Genomic DNA, 21,053 nt, shown 5'->3' with positions numbered 1-21,053 from the left:
GCTCAGTGAAGAATGGACGCAATCATAAAAGTTGAATGCCTGCCTAGAATTTTAATTTTGATCCGGTGTACATTGGAAGCCTGCATTGTAACCACAAAGCATGTCAGCGGGAAACAAAGAAAGCTGCTTATTAGATGCTTCTCAAGATATGTTTTCTTTGCTTTTTGTTTCCATACTTCTATAATCCTATCTATACTTAGAGTGTATCTCCTATAAAAACTCAAGTGAAGAAACCGTTCATCTATGAAAAAGACATTGATTTTATTTTTGTCAAGAGTTATACAGAAGACTCTGAGTTCTATTTATTAAGAAGGAAAGGAAGAGGTATTTGCTGAGAGCTACTTGATGCTAGTCAGTGTGCCCGGCACTTTCATGTAAGTTAACTCATTGTATCTTTGAGCGTGTTATCACAACCACCTTGTGAGGTTGATATGGGCATCATTATCATTTTACATATTAGGATCTTGGGGCTCAGAGATGGTAAGTGACCTGCCTGAAATCATTCATACATAGCTAAAAAATGGTGGAACTGAAATTTTAATATAAGTCTTTCAAGTCAGTGCTCTTTGCATTCTACCACAGTTTGTGGATTATAACTATTACATTAATCTCTCAGTCTTATTTTTAAAAAATTATTTTAAAATGTTAAAGCTTTTAACTTTTATAAATGAAGATTCTCTGACATCTTTTACCACCCATGATTTCTGTTTGCTCAGTATCTCTTTTTTCTTGTGTTTTTTGTTTGTTTGTTTGTTTTGGGGTTTTTTTGGGGGGGTGTGGCGGAGCAGAGGGAGAGGAAGAGAGAGAGAATTTTAAGCAGGCTCCTCTCCCAGCACGGAGCCCAGCATGGGACTTGATCTCATAAGCCTAAATCATGACCGGAGCCGAAATCAAAAGTTAACCGACTGAGCCATTCAGGCACCCTTTGCTCAGTATCTTTTTTAAAAGGGTTATAGAGCGGAGGCGCCTGGGTGGCTCAGTCATTAAGCATCTGCCTTCGGCTCAGGTCATGGTCCCAGGTTCCTGGGATCGAGCCCCACATCGCGCTCCCTGCTCTGCGGGAAGCCTGCTTCTCCCTCTCCCACTCCCCCTGCTTGTGTTCCCTCTCTCGCTGTGTCTCTCTCTGTCAAATAAATAAATAAAATCTTTAAAAAAAAAAAAATTAAAAGGGTTATAGAGCTATGCAGTCTCTAAAATATCAACTTTTTTCTGATATACATTAGACAATCCATAAGGATGTAATTACATGACCTGAAAATGAATAGAGCAAAAAAATATTTTCCCATGGCATTTTTGATGAAGTCCTTGAAGCAAATTGGGTTGGAAACAATATTTGACTTTACTATATTATGTGTGCCAAGTTTATGAATCTCTCATATCAGTGAAATCTAATTCATAGATTTCTGATGTGTTTTAGGAATTTATACAACTTAGCAAATTTGTTGTTAACTCTTTACCTACCTGCTTTTGGCAATTAGGAATAAAGCTACTATTAACATTCATCTGCAGACTTTTGTGTGGACGGAACTTTTCAACTCCTTTGGGTAGATACAAAGGAGTGTGATTGGGGATCATATGGTCAGAATATGTTTAGTTTTGTAAGAAACCACCAAACTCTCTTTCAAAGTAGCTTGTACCATTTTGCATCCCACCAGCACTGGAGGAGAGAGTTCCTGTTGCTCCACAACTTCGCCAGCATTTGGTGTTTTCAGTGGTTTAGATTTTGGGCATTCTATTAGGTGTGTAATGGTATCTCTTATTGTTTTAAAATGCATCTCCCTGATGATAAATGAAGTGGAGCATCTTTTCCTATGCATATGTTTATTTTCCATCTGCATAGCTTCTTTGGTGAGGTATCTGTAAAATTCTTTGCCTCATTTTTTAATTGGGTTGTTTTCTTACTTTTGAGTTTTAAGTGTTTCTTTGCTTATTTTGGATAACAGTGCTTTATCAGATGTGTATTTTGCAAATATTTTCTCCTAGTCTGCGGCTTGTTTTCTAATTCCCTTGATACTATCTTTCACAGAGCAGAAGTTTTTAATTTTAATTATTTTTTTCATGGATCATGTCTTTGGTGTTGTATCTAAAAAGGCATCACCATACCCAAGATCATCTAGGTTTTCTCTTATGTTCTCTTCTAAGAGTTTTATAGTGTGTGTTTTACATTTAAGTCTATGGTCCATTTTGAGTTCATTTTTCTGAAGGGGGTTAGGTCTGTATGCAAATTCATTTTTCTGCATGTAAATGTCTGGTTGTTCCAGCACCATTTGTTGAAGAGACTGTTTTTGCTCCATTATATTCCTTTTGCTCCTTTGTCAAAGATCATTTGACTGTATTCATGAGGATCTATTTCTGGGCTGTCTGTTGTGTTCCACTGACATATTTGTCCATTCTTTCACCAATACCACACTGTCTTGATTACTGTAGCTTTTTTTTTATTTCTTTATTATGTTATGTTAGTCACCATACATTACATCATTAGTTTTTGATGTAGTGTTCCATGATTCATTGTTTGCGTATAACACCCAGTGCTCCATGCAATACGTGCCCTCTTTAACACCTATCACCAGGCTAACCCATCCCCCCACCCCCCTCCCCTCTAGAACCCTCAGTTTACTGTAGCTTTATAGTAAGTCTTAAGGTATAGCAGTGTTAGTCCTCCATTTTTGTTCTTCTCTTTCATTATTGTATAAGCTATTCTGGCTCTTTTGACTCTGTAAACTTTAGAATCAGTTTGCCAATAGCCATTAAATAACTTCCTGGAATTTTGATTGGGATACATTGAATCTATAGATTAAGTTGAGAAATGACATCTTGACAATATTGAATCTTCTTATCCATGAACATGGAATATTCTCCACTTATTTAGTTCTTCGATTTCATTCATCAGAGTTTTATAGTTTTCCTTATATAGATCTTCTATATATTTTGTTAGATTTATACCTAAATATTTAATTTTTGTATGCTAATATAAATGCTATTGTGCTTTTAATTTAAAATTCCACTTGTTCATTGTTAGTATATAGAAATGTAATGTAATTTACTTTTGCATATTAACCTTATATCCTGCAACCTTGCTATAATCACCTATTCATTTGAAGAGTTTTCATGTTGATTCTTTCAGATTTTCTACATGGACAGGCCTGCCATCTGTAAACAGAGACAGTTCTTCTGTCCCAATCTGTAATAATTTTATTTCCTTTTCTTGCCTTATTGTACTAGCAAGGACTTCCAGTATGTTGAAAAATAGTGATGAGAAAGGACATCCTTGCCTTCTATCTGATCTTAGTGGGAAAGTTTCAGTTTCTCACTGCAGGTTTTTTGTAGATAATGTTTATCAAGTTGAGGACATTTCTGTCTATTCCTAGTTTACTGAGAGCTTTTATCATGAATGGGTTTGGATTTTGTCAAATGCTTTTCATGCATCCATTCACATGATCATGTGATTTTTCATTTTAAGTTTATTGATGTGATGGATTACATTAATTGAGTTTTAAATGTTAAACAAGCCTTGCTTAGTGTAGTATATAATTCTACACTTAGTGTAGTATAAATCCCACTTAGTGTAGTATATAATTCTTTTTATACATTGTTGGATTATATTTGCTAGTATTTTGTTGAAGATTTTTGTGTTTTTGTTCAAAAGAGATATTAGTCTGTAGTTTCCTTTTCTTATAATGTCTTTTTCTGGTTTTGTTATTAAGGCAATACTGGCCCCATAGGTTGAGTTAGAAAATATTTTTTCTGTTTCTGGCCTCTGAAAGAGACTGTAGAGAATTGGTATAATTTCTTCCTTAAATGATGCTAGAAATCATCAGTGAACCCATCTAAGCCTGATGCTTTCTTTTTTGGAAGGTTATTAATTATTGCTTCAGTTTCTTTAATAGACATAGGCCTATTCACATCCTCTCTTCTTGTATGAGTTTTATCTGATTGTTTTTCAAGAAATTGGTCCATTTTCTTGAAATGGTTATCAAATGTGTGGGCATGGACTTGTTCATAATATTCCTTTATTTTCCCTTAAATTCCATAGGATCTGTAGTGATATCCCCTCTTTCAGGTCTGATATTGGTCATTTGATTCCTTTCTCCCTTTTTCTAGTTAGCCTAACTAGAGGCTTTTACGGATTTTTGCTCTAATTCTTACTATTTCTTTTGTTCTGCTTGTTTTGGATGGTGATGATATTTCCAGACAATCTTTGACAAAGTTTTATTTGAAAGATTAATTTTAAAAGTTACTCAAGAATGTGGTGGATGACTTTTGTTAGTAGAGGAAACATTTACACTATAAACAAAGGGGAAGAAAGATGGACAAATTTTTGGAAATAGAAGTGAAAAACAGTGGAACAATCTAAGGATTATTGCTAAAACCAAAATTTAATATTAATTTTGATTGTATAGACAACTAATACACAAACTTTTAAGTACATAGTTAAGGAGAAGCACTTCAGGCAATAAAATGACCAGCTGATAGTTGAGGCAAATTGCTTCTCATGTTGATCAAAACTTTTCCAATGTTTTCACTCTGAAAAATGTACTCTAGATAGGTTGAGGCCACTGGATCAATCAGCCTATATTTGTATTCTTTGATTTTTATTTGTCCCCTTCAAGTGCTATGACTTTCATGATTGCTGGCTCCCAGAATATTTCTCTTTTTTTAAGTTATTGTTTCTCCATACATATGATAGGCCGAGAAAGAATATAAGAGAAAGAAACACTTAATATTCAAAAACCCAAAGTGCATTTCATATTTACAAAGTACATGTCCTTTCATACTCCATTCTATAATTCATCTCTATGACAGCAATTGGTTCTTTAACACTAGAACAACAGGAATGTTATTTGGATTTCTTACATCCTAGTCCTCTGCCATTTACATGAAGTCAGAGTCAACCTCCTAGATAACTTCATAGTCAAATCCAATTGTACAATTCAAACTGTTTTCCGGAAATAGAGCTCCAGTATTCATTCTTGATTTCTGGGTAGGGCTGTGGTGATTTACACAATTGGTTTACCCTTTAGAGGATTCTTTGCCTTCTTGCAAGATAATCTTGGTCTCATAAAGGCCCAATTATATAAAAATGGTTATTAGTAATATAATCATGACATTCATGCGGGTAAGAATTAACAAGAGAGATAGTTTAGTAACATGTACCAGTAAATGTCAGGAAATTTTTGAAAGAGAATGTGAATAAACAGAGAACTAAATAATTTTTTAATTTGTGCAAGTCTATTTATGCATGAATAATGCAGGCCATTTTTATATGATAAAAGGAAACCAAAAAAATCATAAGTTTTCCTAAAGCTGTTAGTATATAGGACATTATAAAGAATTATTCAAAAACAAAGCCAATGAGAAATCCTACCTTTATATCATTTTATTTCAGTTGCTGTCATACAGAAAATACAGCATGAAGAAAATTTGCTTGAAATTTTAAAGTATTAGACTGCTTTAAACTGAGATAATAGTAGTCTATCTGAAATCTGTGAAACCATAAGCAATATAGATAAGGTACTAAAACTAGTCTCTTAACTTGAAATGGTTAGTTTATTTTTATAATACAGTGGTATTTTTATCAATAACTAATATATATGTCTAACATAGTTTGCTTGGGTGTTTTTACAGTTTGCTGTAAGACAATATAATATGTTGGACTTTTTTTCTATGTACTGTGATTGAGTATGTGCCCTATGGAGTAGTGATGGAAGTTGTTTTCTTGGTGGCAGTATTACTGTTTTAGCCTGGAAATAATCTTTGGAGTTATTCTTCATTTAGGAATGGAAATTCTTATTTTTTAGTCAATGGTGAAAAATTCTTGCAAGGCATACTTGACCAGCTTAAGGATTGCTAGGAATAATTAGAACTAGGAACTTAACAGTAAAGAAGAGGGAAAGGACTTTGAGTGGTGGTGTAATAACAGGGGTTTTTTGGAGTAGAACGTTAGGCAAGATGAGGGAAATAGAGGTAAAGTATACCCTGAGAACACAGATGAGCAGAGGTGGGGTTTGAAAGTGGGAACTGAGACCAGTATGGGAGAGGATGTTGGTGTTCTGTCTGTCTTGCTGTAGGTGTGAATGAGAAAGCCTGTGTCAGAGGTTACATAGTTCTGTATTAAAAAAGGAGGTGGAGATTTTGGATGATGTGCATGTGGTGACTTCCATTGGTGTTGCTATGCGAGTATTTGTTTCCCTTCAGAGGCACCTGGATCGACTACTTGTAACCAAGCAATAAACACAGGCACCAATAAAATATGGATTCAAGCAGAGCCTTAAATGGACAAGAGGGCCTGTGAGGAAATACCTTGAATTTCTTACAATCTAGACCTGGAATAGTTATTAAGTATTTTATTGCCTATCCTCTCCAAGAGAAGGACTTCTTAGGTACATTGAACTATCACACCTGTCGCAATTTTACTTAGGCCTTGTAGATATTAAAAATACCCTAATTGTCTCCTGATAAACGAGCTTATGCTTAGAGAGAAATGCATCATAGTTGCGTCAGGGTACATGCTAAACATCAAGAAAACCGTAAAAATTTTAATTTTCTAGCCATGCTTATGTTTATCTCATGCAGATTTCTTGACCAGAAATCCAGTGGATGCATTAAGTTTTCCTAAGGCTCTCTTAAACTGTCTTTCCTGGTCATATTCAGCAGTATTCATTGAGGGCTTTCCATATACACCAGATATACTGGCTACAGACTGAAAGAGGTATGAAAAATAAGTACACTGTGGTCCCCGACCTGTAGGATTTTATAATCTGGTTGAGACATAAAACATAGATAAACGAATTGATAACTGAGAACTCAAAGCAGTAAATGAAAAGTATTAAACATGCTCTATGGAAAATGAGTGTTATAGGAGTGATTCACAATAGGAGGAGAAGACTTTTAGGCCAGGTGGTCAGAGATCTAGCTTCCTGGGGAAGTTGGAATGGAATAGGCAGAGAAGAATGACCTATTCATTTACTCAATAAACCTTGAACCTTTTCTATGTATCAAACACTATAATGGATATTAGAGTGACAGCATTAAACAAAAGAGAGAAAATTTCTGCTTTCATGTTCTAGTGCTCACATATTTCATGAGGAGTATAGGCAATGATAAATAATTGGAGCTAGATCAAGATACACAGTCATATACAGTTATATATACACACAAACAGTAAGTTGCATACATCAGATAATGTTCACTTTCCATCAGCCCAAAGTTAAGTCATGTGCACACCTAGCTGCAAGGAAGGCTGAGAAATGTAATACTTCTAATCCATGACCATGTGCCATGCTTAAAATAATTTTACTATGAAAGAAGGGGATGATGAATATATTGGGATACAGCTGACAGCATTGGCCACAGAGACTTCAGGATAACCTGGTAGCCAGATCTAGAATACTCCTCAGAAAGCAGTTGTGGCTCTCTTCAATACTTTGAACATACTGTCAACTAAAGCCTAAAGTTACATACCATATAATATGGCAGAAATAATGTTGGCTTACCAATTGTTCAGTGCTGCTGTGGGGACAAGTATTGTCTTGCCCAGTATTTCTAACCCTCTTCATCTGACAGTAGAACTTTCTTTCCTTTAGCTAAACAAGGCAGGTTGTTTTGATAAGGATTCCCATTGCAGGGTAGACATGAGACACAGGCCTTAGTTAATCATTGTACTCCATCCCCCTGTCAGTTATTGGCCCAGATATGGACACACTACTCAGACCAGGGCAGTGTTTTCTGTGAATACACTGAGAAGAATAAACTCGAATCTTTCCCGTGGATCATTAAGTCCAGATGTTATCATACTGGAGCTTACTTTGACCATGCTCCTCTCTTCTGCTTCACCACTATCACATGAAGAAAACCTGTCTGTGTTTTTAAAAAGAAGGAGAGAGAGAGGGAAAGGAGTTGAACTCACAGAAATAAGGGAAGCTGAAAGTTGGAGAGAAAAAGTCTTTGACATCATCTGACATCCTTTGGCACAGTTCCAGTCAATGAGACTTAAAGGGAAGCGTTCAACTGCTTTCCGGGAAAGTCTTCACCTTCTTGCTTTTCCACCTTCTTGGAATCATGACAATGGAAGTGACCAGCTACTTGTGACCGTGAGGCAAAACATAACGACAAACATGAGGACAGAAATCCCACACTAAGGATAGCCAGGTGGATGCATAAAACGATCCTGAGATGCAAGTGGCTTCTTGGAACCACTGAAGCCAGCACTGGGCTTGAAGTATGTGAAGAAACTAAACATAAATTAAGCCAGTACTGTTTGGCTTGTTACTACATCAGGACAAACAAAAGCCTCACTGATGCAGACGCTGTTTCAGTATTCTGAGACGGAGATGATAAAGCCTAAGGGAAGTGCTGAGCATACAGTACAATTTGATGCTGAATAAATGCTTGCAGTATGAGTTGATCAATGGATTCCTTAATTCATAGGAATTCCTATTTTTGTTCATGGAGATAGAAAAGATAGATGTATGCAACATACACATCAAAAGAACTGGAAGGTATCGGTGATTAACTATGTTTGATGGAGAAAGGTTGGGTACATATTATGGAGGCCTTTGAATACTGGACTGAAATGTTTTAAGTAAGCAATAGAGAGGAGTTGAAGTTGGTTAACTGTACAATAACTTAAACAGATGTCCTTCTAAGATCAGATCCATCTTAGACTGAACCTCTCAGTTTTCCTCACATATTGGTAGTTCAAACATAAATACCATAGCTACATTTTTCTCTATTCTATAATAAATATATTGTATTCTAATACAGGATCAGATTATTTCAGTTAGGATTTGAAACAGCTGTATGTAGCATATATTATATGAGTTATATACATGGGCTACATATTTCACCCATTGTTTCCAAGAGCTACAATTATTCTTAAAAAAAGAAAAGAAAACAATGCACACACTTTAAAAATTGACTAACAGAAGGATAAGAAGGCTGTGATTGCCCTGGGTTATGTTCATTTGGCTGCAGTAATTACTCTGTTATTCCTGGCTAGCAAGTAATCATCTTATTAAGCCTACTTACAGAAGTATATAAGGAGGAACACATGCTCATTTTCAAATCAGTGTTTTAGAGTAAATAAAATTTTTATAGCAAAACAAAAACCATATTTTTAGGGGCAAAGAATAGAACCGCATCACTGGGAATCTGAAGGTGGGGTTCTTTGATCCACACACTCCATATCCTGAAGAAGAATCTAGACAGTTATAACACTAATTGAGCATTTCTTCCTTTGCCCTCTCCTTCCTCCTCCACTTAACCACTTGGTTTTAGCCACTTCCTTAGATCTCCTTTCCTTTCAGTCTCTGGTAATGACTGACTTGGTAAACCATCCTGTGCATGCTTGGTACCTGTTCTGATACTCTCTTTGATAGCTAAAAATTATGTTCTTTAAGGAAAATCTCATTTACCAAAAAAAAAAAAAAAAAAATTTAGCCATCAGAAAATATACAGTACTTAGTCCATGTTTCTTCAATATTTCTAAAGTAATGGATATTTCCACTGAAGTAAGGTTTCTATTTCCCCAGACTTTTTGCTATTATTTATTGTATTTGGCTTGCCTACAACTATCTAAAAAATAAAGAACTACATAAAGCACCATATCCAACTGTCTATGAAGCAGGATAAAGTTACATTACAAAAAATAATGTTACAGTCAAGGTGATCAGAACAGGTAAAACCCCCTGAGCTATATCTTCATCCTCAATTAGCTCCTCTCCTCTCAAGATTGCTATTCCTTCTCGTCTGTTCTTTTATGTTCGTATTTCTTCCTGTTCGTACTAAGTTGTAGGTCTTTTCTCTGACCTTGAATCTTGTCTCTTTAATAACTGCTCATTTTTCATATTTTTTTGTATTTCCAGTCGTTTCTTATTCCTCATGACCTACAAAAAATATTTGTATGTAAGGAGAAACACTCTAGGAAAATAGTTCATAACTGATTCATTATTATCTTTTCTGAGTAAAAATATGATAAATGAGCTAACTGTTCAAAATAACTGAGGGTCCATGGTTTGCTGGGTTTTCTATATGACAGTTTGTTCTAACAAGCAAACTTCTGGGATTTCAGTTACTATTACATAAAAGAACCAACTTTTAAAAAATATTAACATCAGAGCCATGGGAATGTATATAATTCTCATCTAAGATTTCATACATTTTTAAATTGCTTATTTCTAAAACTTTGGCTCTTCATCAAAAGTTTTCTGTAGCAAATGACTAAAAATCTTCTCGCAGGGTATAGAGGTATATAAAATAAACACCAAAGCCTAAACCCAATAATCTTCCTTCTACACTTTTTAAGATTCCTGGACTTCAACAAATGTGCTATAGATGCCTTCCCACCTTCCTTTCTAAAACTTGGCCCATTCAGTATTGCACATTTGGAAGACACAAAAGAACACTGGGGAGATGGAAATATTCTGTATTGTGATTGTGGTGGTGATTACACAACTGAATGCATTAGTTAAAGCCCAACCCATGGTACCTTTTTAAAGAGTAAATTTTATTATTTATAAATTATACTCTAGTAAACCTGGCTTAAAAAAATATATGTAGCCACTCAGCTTTGGAACATAGCTTTGGAAGACACAAAGTCCACTCACTGGCAACAGTGATTTCCATTAATGTCAGAATGTCTGTTACTGAGGTGGCTGCCCAGAATCCGTACCACCAGTTACCATGTATCAGGTACTCACTATGTGCCAGATGGTCTAAGTGTTTTATATAGCTTAACTCCTTTAGTCCTAACAATAACCCTCTGAACTGGGCGCTTTGTCTCGGATTGTACAGCTATGGAAACTGAGTCTCAAGAGAGTCACATCATTTGTCCAAGGTTATATAGCTAAATAAGTCTCCAAGCCCAGCCATTTGCCCCACCCCCTCCTCTGAGAATGTATTGGTTAGAGGAGCTGTGAGAGGTAGTTCAGTGACCTAACTGGTCTGTATGTGGGTGTTTACAGGGAGAATTAAGCAAAATCTAGTTTATGGAAGACCTTAACTGTTCTTATATAAAATTAACCTTTTATTGTATTGCAATGGTAAGCCATTGAAGGATCTAAAACAAGAGCATGACATAATCAAGTTCACATTTGGAATAGTGACAGATGGATTCGGTAAGGAGATCACTGGACACTCTAGCAGTAATCCAGGCGATGAGAACCTGAATTGAAGCACTGATCTAGGGAAGAAGAAGAAGAAGAAAACCAGTAATGGGCAATCTCTGCATTTGCTTGACAAGGTGTATAAAAGCAGGAAAGCCGTAGGAAAATGGGTTATAACTAATTCATTACTATCCTTTCGGAGTAAAAATATGATAAATGAGCTGGTTCATCTCAGTGCATGTGTTAATGGAAAGATAGTGCTCTAGATTATTCTTTCTGCAGCTGTTTTCAATTAGATGACAAAGAGCAATGAGTCTTCAGCTACATGTTTGCTTATAGGCATCAGTTAGTCCTAAATTCAGAGGCCACAGATTGGGATTCCCCTGCATTTTGTACCTTCTTGAATTCTTGACCAGCTCTGTATTTCATTTATGCCTCCAAAGAAGAATGTTGGAGTGGACTATTTTTCTTTTAAAGACTCAAAAAATGGTTATTAGTTAGTTGTTGATTGGGTTTATTTCTAAATATGAAAAAGACAAGGATGTATAAATGTCAGTGGGAAGGATTCAGTTACAAGGGAGGCTGACATATATTGGGATGAGAAGGAGAAATCAATAGTGTACCATTCCTAAAATAATGAGAAAGTAATTTCCTACAAATGCAGAAGGGTTGATGTTAGGAAGAAGTATACCTCTTCTCATAGAACAAAAGGGGAGAAAGAGAGCATGGTCACAGATGTAAGTAGATGTAAATAGATTCAAGAGTTTAGTAGTAGGGAGGTGAGGAGATGCCCGTTTGATTATTTTTTACTCCAGAAAGAAGAAAGATATCTGTTAAGGAATGGTATGGGGCTCGGAGATGGCTGGCAGAAAGCTGCTTATTTTATTTAAACATTTTTATCTAGTAAATATAGATTGGAATGTACAGAGATGCATACAAATAATGGTAAAATATAAAGATTGCTAAAAATTAAGACCAAAGGAACAAAAACTCAACACAATTTTGGGCCACAAGGCCTGAACCTCAGATTTGACTTTTAACTTCCTGGCAGATCAAAGAAGAGGAAGATTCATATACTAATAAATTTACTTGAAAGGTTTGCTGATTTTTAGAATGTATAGATCTTTTAAAATACATTTCTTATTTTAGAATAGTTTTAGGTTTACAGAGAAGTTGCAAAAATAGTGTAGAGAGTTCTCAAATACCCTGCATCCAGTTTTCCCTGTTTTTAACATCCTACCTTAGTATGTATGGTACATTTGTCACAACTAATGAACTAATATTGGTATAATTATTAACTAAAGTCTATGCTTTATTCAGGTGTCCTCAGTTTTTCTAAGAAAATTCCGTGAATGTTCTTTTCTGTTCCAAGATCCCATTAATGATACCATGTTACATTTATTGTTATGTCTTCGGAGGTTCCTCTAGACTTTGATACTTTCTCACATTTTCCTTGCTTTTGATGACCTTAACAGTTTTGAGGAGTACTGGTCAGGTATTTTTTAGAATTTCATTTAATTTGGATTTGTCTGATGTTAGGTTGAGGGGTAGTATCTACATAAATCGTTTTGAATTGTTCTATACAAGACAGTTTTCTATTCTTCATTTAGGATATAGGATGCATATTATAAATAGAATAAATGTGCCTTTCACATTCAAAAATTGTATTAATTGATATTAATAGTATCATTTACAACTGTAGTTATTAATCCCTTATATGCCAGGCATTTCCTTAGTCTCTCAGAGCTCTAGTATCTTCACCTACAAAATGAAAGATTAAGATTTGGCTTTCACCTCCCATTCTAGTCTTTCACTGGTGTTTTTTATGACCTGAGGGAAAGCCCAAGACTGACCTCCAGTGGTAATCCATGCTGCTCTCCAAGAAATAAATACTTGTTTGTTGGCTTGAGATGAGTTGACACAACCAGATAGTTAAGAAAAAGTAACCCTTACAGCAAGTGAGTGTCTAATTTATTTATTTATTGGTAGCTAATGACAAATCTCAATTTCTCTATAATATGACTAGAGAAATTTCTTTCTAGAAGTGACCCAAAAATATCTTTTATCTCTTCTGAAATTTGAACCATTTGGGAAGCGGTGAGTCTAAACCCTCTTTGTTATATAGATAACTCTAATTCTGGATATAATAATTCCATAAATGTCTTCTGTGCTTAGGTGATTTCCTCCCAGTAATTTAGTAGAGGTTTTTTTTGCAGTCATTAATTTTAGTACTCTTAAAATATTTTCTGGCGTTGACTTCTCATTTTTCTCATTTTTTTCCTGAGGCTTCTCTCTCCTCATGGAACCATATTCATATAAATTCTGATATTCCCCCCTGCCATCATCTCAGAAGATATTTGTGAAGCTATGGAAGTTGGGTGTATCCCTGTGGGGGAAATTCCTCTAATATTGTTTTTAGCATTCTCCAGGAGTGGATCTACGTTTTCTGGGATCTGAAATTAGTCCTTTTTAAAAAGAATACAAATTACTATATAAAATAACCAAGGCTCAGGATCTTGTAAGATGTCCTATGCAAGCCAAGAAGGCTTGAAGCTGAAATTTCTTATTAACTTTCTGATAAATCTCCCTCACACAGTCTTGCATGAAAACTGACATGCCCACTGTACCAGCTTTCTATTGCTGCCTTTTGTAGAAGCTGCTGCATTCCTTGGCTCATGGTCTCCTCCTCCCACCTTCAGTGCAATGGCAGGTCAAGTCCTTCACAGATGGCATCTCTGTGACCTTTTACCATTGCATTTCTCTCTAATCACAGCAAAGAACAATTCTTAGCTTTTAAGGACTCATGTGATTAGATTGGGCCCACCCAGATAATCTAACATAACCTCCCCATTTCAGGACTGTAACCTTAATCACTTCTGCAAAGTTTCTTTTGCCATGTAACGTAGGATGCAGGCATCTTCAGGAGAACAGTTTTCAGCCTAACATACTGCAGAGGGGTATGATTTCTGCCTTCTTTTCACTTGATGATAATGATCAGTGACTTAGTCTTACTGACTCAAAAAGCCAACAGTGAACTACCAAACTCAAACAAATCTAGGCATCTTCTCCAGTCAAACAACACAACAAAAAGCCTAAATGTATCTGTTGGGAGAAGACATGATACAGAGAAAAGTGTGAGAAATTGTTTATTGTGAGGACGCCTGGGTGGCTCAGTTGGTTAAGCGACTGCCTTCAGCTCAGGTCATGATCCCAGGGTCCTGGGATCGAGCCCCGCATCGGGCTCCCTGCTCGGCCGGAAGCCTGCTTCTCCCTCTCCCACTCCCCCTGCTTGTGTTTCCTCTCTCGCTGTCTCTCTCTCTCTGTCAATTAAATAAATAAATAAAATCTTTAAAAAAAAAAAAAAAAAGAAAAAAAGAAATTGTTTATTGTGTATCCAATTTGAATTCGGAGGTTAGTGTTATGCTGTTGTAGCAATTTGTCCCTGACTTAAAAATAATTTTTATGAAAATTATATTGTCCAAAACAAAAATGATTACTGTCGTTGTCTTGATTTTTTATAAATCTCCTTAATTTTTTCTTTAATGGAAGACAGATATCTGTTTCTGTATTCTAATATGTTATTTTGATTAAAATGTAGGAAGAAAAATCCAGCCTAATACAGATATGAAGTCAGAAAAGAGAGTATTTTAATAACCTTTAAGATAATTGTGGGTATTCTTCTTTGTTATTAGCCTGTTATAATAATGTATATATTAATAATATATATAAATAATTTGTTGTAATAAAAATTGAGATATGGTAGTCTCCCTTTTTATCTACTTTATTGACTATATATATTTTTTTAATATAGATTTTATTTATTTATTTGACAGAGAGACACAGTGAGAGAGAGAACACAAGCAGGGGGAGTGAGAGAGGGAGAAACAGGCTTCCTGCAGAGCAGGGAGCCCGATGCGGGGCTTGATCCCAGGACCCCCAGGATCATGACCTGAGCCAAAGGCAGACGCTTAGCGACTGAGCCACCCAGATGCCCCGACTATATTTTTTAACAGTTTTTTTTTTTTAGATCTAATCCACGTACCATACAATTAACCCATTTTAAGTGTGCAGCTCTGTGGCTCTTAATATACTCGGAGTTGTGCAGCCATCACCACAATCTTAGAACTTTTTCATCACCCCCAAAATGAAACCCTGCATCCCTTTAGCCATGATCCTCCAATTCTCCCATCCCCCTCAGCCCAGGCAACCAATAATCTACTTACTTTCTCTATGGATTTATCAATTTTGGACATTTCATATACATAGAATCATATTATATGTGGTTTTTTATTACTAGCTCCTTCTATTTCACCTAATGTCAATATCAATCCTTTATGTTTTATTTTTATTAGATGCTTTATTTCTTTTTATTGCCAAATAATATTTCACTGTATAGATGTGTACCACATTTTTTAACCCATTATTCAGTCGATGGACCTTTGGTGAGTTTCCATTTTTTTGGCTATTAATAATAGTGCCGCTGTAAACATTCACAAGGATATCTTGTGTAGATATGTATTTTCCTTTGTCTTGAGAATATACCCCATAAGCGGAATTGCTGGATCATATGGTAACTATGTTTAATCGTGGCAATTTCTTAAAAGATTAGCTACATACAGAATGTGAAACCATAAGAAGGGACTTTTCTTGTTCTGTTATCTTACAGTTGACTTCTAGTGCCTTCCATGCATGATTTTGTAACATCATTCATTTGGAAAATATTTGTTTACTTAGTTATGCGGATCTTCCATAAGTTGACACATTTTTATTACATGACATCAAAATTCACATTTGTTGATATTATGACCAGTTCTCACATCAGAAAAGTCTAAATACCAGGAAGCTGTCAGGTTCATGATAGCAAATACAAGTTTTCCATTATGCTAATTTTTGCTTGAAAGTTTAAATATTCAGAGTTGGTTATTTCACAAATATTTACTTCAAGGACAACAATAGATAATATTTATTGGCACTGATAAAAACCATAGTTTTGTCAGCCACTTTCAATTAAAAAGGTGTTCACGAGTCAGCTACTACAGCTTGCAGTTCGGTTGCACATCTGCTTTCCCTGAAGACAGCTGTCGCTCTTTGGTATGTGGCAGCAGTGCTTGATGCATACTTCCCATTTCATCACACCGAATATTAAAAAAACATCTATTCATTGGCTAGGATTTAAGAAATAATTTTTACTGTTTCATCAAGGACATTTTTACATGAAAATTTTGTACTAGAGTTGTATAGTGGAGAACTAGCTCATTTTTCTACTACTGCCTCAGTTCTTGGTGAGACACTCACCATTGCTTTTGCACTATCGGTGCAGATGTCAACATAGCGGAAAAGATGGATATTACAAAATTAGTTTTGACTTCAAGGATTCTTTGATAGCGTCTCAGGGACCTTGAAGAGTCTGTGGACCACACTTTGAGAACTGCTGCTCAAACACTGAACTTTTTGTCTCTGTTTCTCTTTCTCAAAAAAAAAAAAAAAAGTATTTTTCAGAAATGTTAAGATTAATGAAAAGTCATATGTCATTTTGAGTAGAAACAAATTTTTGTTATTTTGGAATATATTTCTTTTCTCTTTTCCTATCAGAACTACACTCAGTAGTTCATTAATCTAAACAAATTGAGAAAGTCAATAATCTTCACTCTCATTTTAAAATGAGATAACATTGGAAAGCACTTTTTATTTATTTGGCTAAGATTGGCCAGTTAGCTTGCTGTACATTTTAAGTTGAAACTCAGGCATTCTCATTCATAACTGCAGTGCTTTAGCTTTTATAAGCTACTTTACTAGAAAACCTGTGTGAAACATCATGATGCCTTAGTAAAAGCTGGAAGCGTAGGCTTAAATTGCCTCAATTGCCTTACTGAATAATCTTCAGATAATCATCTTTCAGGCTTTTAAGGTGACCACATTAATAATCTTAGAAGCGGATTGGGGAAAATAGGTGTTGGTGGTCAGAGGGTACCAGGTTCTAGTTATCAGATGAATAAGTTCTGGAGATCTCGTGTACAGCATGGTGAACTATGGTTAACAATATTGTATACTTGACAGTTGCTAGGAGAGTAGATCTTAAATATTCTCACCACACACAAAAATAATGATGACTATATGAGGTGATAGATTTGGTAACTAACCTTATTGTGGTAATCATTTCACAATATATATGTGTATCAAATCATCATGTTGTACACCTTAAACTTATACTGTGTTGTATGTCAATTATATCTTAAGAAAGCTGGAAAAAATATTTTTATATTAGAAATTAGATATGAATTATGCAGACATCCTAACATTCTCAAGCTAAATTCCTCTAAGCAGTGTTTTATGGGAAATGAATTGATTTAAACAGATTAAAGAAATATTTTAAGAATAAAATATAAGTGTGGGTTTATTCCTGGGGTCTCTATTCTGTTCCATTGATCTATGTGTCTATTTTTGTGCCAGTACCATACTGTTTTGATTACTACAGCTTTGTAGTGTATCTTGAAATATGGGATTGTAATATTTCCAGCTTTGTTCTTTCTCAAGATTGCTTTGGCTATTTGGGGTCTTTTGTGGTTCCATACAAATTTTAAGATTATTTGTTCTAGTTCTGTGAAAAATACTGTTGGTATTTTGATAAGGGTTGCATTGAATCTCTAGGTTGCTTTGGGTAGTATGGACATTTTAACAATACAGATTCTTCCAATCCATGAGCATGGTATATCTTTCCGTGTGTTTGTGTTGTCTTTGGTTTTTTTCATCAGAGTACAGGTCTTTAAGCTTCTTGAGTAAGTTTACCCCTAGGTATTTTATTCTTTTGATGCAATTGTAAATGGGATTGTTTTCTTAATTTCTCTTTCTGTTACTTTGTTACTAATGTATAGAAACACAATGGATTTCTTTATATTAATTTTGTGCCCTGCAACTTTCCTGAATTCATTTATTAATTCTAGTAGTTTTTGTTGTGCGTGTGTGTGTGGTTTTTTTTTTTTCTTTTTTGGTGGAGTCTTTAGGGTTTTGTATATATAGTATCATGTCATCTGCAAATAATGACAGTTTTAATTCTCTCTAATAGTGTTGTATGGTGACATATGGTAGCTACACTTGTGGAAATAGCATAATACAGAGAGTTGTTGAGTCACTAAGTTGTACATCTGAAATTAATGTAACATTGTATGTCAACTATAAGTCAATAAAAAAATTTTTTTATTAAAAAAATGAATGAGATGTACCTTTACTTATAAAGCTTCTTATTGCTGCAAATATACATGACCTTTGCAATAAGCTGAATGAATTAGTTATATAAAAATCTACAGATTAACTTTCTTTATAAAATATGATAAACATCAAATAAATTTTATATAGATAGTATATTAGCTGGTTGAAATCTGATTGATTTTTGTCAGTGTTTTATTTGTGATGTAGTTTTTGGCAGAAATGATACTACTGGGAAGACTTTCAAAGTGCAAATTTATGTGTCTTAAAATTCTTAAGAATCACGTGTTATCAAAGATGATGATGATGATAGCAATAGATCATATGCATTAGTGGCTTACCATATATGCCAGGTACTATCCTGTGTTACTACATGCATTATCTCATTTAGTTCTCCAATAGCTATGTTGGCTAGATACAGATAGTACTAAGAATAAATAAACAAAAGTCCCCACAACTCTGGGTCTGGTAACCGCTGGCATATATTTATTTACCTTAAAACAGCCTTTTCACTCTAAGTAATCTTATAAGCAGTCTTCTTTTTAAGAGTAGGAATTATTTTGTGGTAGGTATTTTGCCTTTTATTTTTTAAATCAGTTCTTTAGTATAATCTGACTTTAGTTTCTATTTTAACACTAGTAAAATGAACTGGAAAGATTCCTAGCCTTTCTATAAACTTAAAAAATATTATTTTTCTTTCCAGAAATAATGTTATCATAGAATGTATATGATTTAATTTTTCCATAAAATTGGAGGAGAGATAACATGTAATTTTACGAGTCCATATCTGAGGACTCAAAATGGTAAAGATGGTTGTGTTGATGACAGTCATTCTTTGTATACTTATTATTAGCTAAGTATGATAAGTACTATATGAGCATTATCTCTGTTCTCTGTATAACCCCATAAAGTATAGGCACTGTTTTTATTCCCATTTTTCAAAGGGGAAACTGACTTATTTATTAGTTAGTTAGTTAGTTATTTTCCCAAGACTATATAATTGGTAAGTGATGAAACCAGGATTCCAACCTTTAGTTTCCTCCAGTGTAAAATGGGAGAGTTAGGGCAAGGGGAGTAGCAGTAAATGAAATTAAAGCCTCTTTCAGTTCTAGAATTCAGTGATTATTTTTGGAAAATTATTATTCTTCATTCTAAAAGTCCAGCTTCTTTTCAGTTTTTTATTGTTCATGTTTTTTATTGATACTAGCATGTTATATAATATGTAACATATATATATATATATATATATATATACATACATATATGTGTAAGTGGGTGTTTTCTAAACATGGTAATCACCAAAGGTGCTCATGAAAACTGTTTAAGAATCTCTAGAAATTCTGATTCAGTACATTTAGAGAGTGTCACAGGAATCAGTAGTTTAATGTGTCCCAGGTGATTCTTATTCTGAAACTGCTGTGATATTTTACCTTATTTTATCTAAAAGCTAAGTTGGACTTTTATACTCTGTTTTGGGGAGAGGAAGAGTTAATATGCTGCACTTGGATGCTGAGATCCACCCGCCTATGGACATTTACTTTATTCAACAAATGTTTATTGTACATTTACAGTGCCAGATAATAAAGGAGTGTATTAGTAAGTTGGAGAATTTCTTAAATAGCAGGTTAGTGAATAATAGGTGGGTGGAGGACTTTGAAAGCTAAGTAGGTATTTCCCCAGCAGAAAATGTGGGAAGGGGTATTACAAGAAGGGAGTACACTGTGAACAAGAAAGTGTAAGAATGCCAGATATGGCTGGACAACTTTGAGCAATCTGGTAGATGGGACAGGAGAGATAGGCTGGAGGAAAAGTGGCCTTCAGAGTAGAAAGGGCTATTAATATAATTAATGTAACACTAAAAAGGTTGGACTTCATTCTGAGGGGAGTGTGATGGAAGGGATGGAGAGCTTCATAAGAATGTATGTTTTTTAAAGTTCACTCTGCCCAGGTATAAAGGGGAGTTTTTGAGACACATACAGCAGTATCTATTACTCGTTTTTTGTTTGAGGAGTGGTGACAAACAAGAAGCCATAGTTGAAAATCTCATAATGATGGAGTATTAAAGGTATCCCTCAGTAGTAGAGAAAAATTAGCCACAGACTGAACATAGCTCTACTTCCATCCAAAAACCAAAGCTTAAAAGGAAGAACTAAAGAATCAAAGTGTTCCAAAGTAATTTTACTGCATCTCAGAACAAATATTTAAAGGAGTGTTTGAAGAAATACAGATATTTAGAGTACCGAAATCCCTTGCTGTGAAGTTAAATTCATAATGTCCAGCATCCATTAAAAAATATGAGGTGTGAGAAGAAGCAAGAAAATATAACCCATAATAAAGAGAAAACTTAGTCAATACAAACAGACCCCAAAATGACAAAGATGATAGAATTAGATGAGGACTTTAAAACAGTTATTATAACTTATGTCATCTATACAAGATGGCAGAGGAAAGCATGAACATACTGAAGAAAACCATGAAAGATATTTTAAAAATTGAACTTCTTGAGATGAAAAGTACAATATCTGAGATTAAAAAGTGAACTGAGGAGGGGTGCCTGGGTGGCTCAGTTGGTTAAGCAACTGCCTTCGGCTCAGGTCATGATCCTGGAGTCCCGGGATCAAGTCTCACATTTGGCTCCCTGCTCAGCAGGGAGTCTGCTTCTCCCTCTGACCCTCCCCTCTCTCATGCTCTCTCTCTCTCATTCTCTCTCTCAAATAAATAAATAAATAAATAAATAAATAAAATCTT

General features: G+C 34.9%; 1 protein-coding gene across 3 annotated transcripts in view; it reads left to right on the top strand.

The window, feature by feature from the left end:
* Positions 1–21,053, top strand: part of VPS13B (vacuolar protein sorting 13 homolog B) — a 741,629-nt gene that overhangs the window by 481,777 nt on the left and 238,799 nt on the right. The gene's annotated exons all lie outside the window — the stretch shown is intronic.

The sequence above is a fragment of the Halichoerus grypus genome, chromosome 5 (assembly GCF_964656455.1).
Source record: "Halichoerus grypus chromosome 5, mHalGry1.hap1.1, whole genome shotgun sequence".
NCBI lineage: Eukaryota > Metazoa > Chordata > Mammalia > Carnivora > Phocidae > Halichoerus > Halichoerus grypus.
This window is presented reverse-complemented; position numbering and strand designations above follow the sequence as displayed.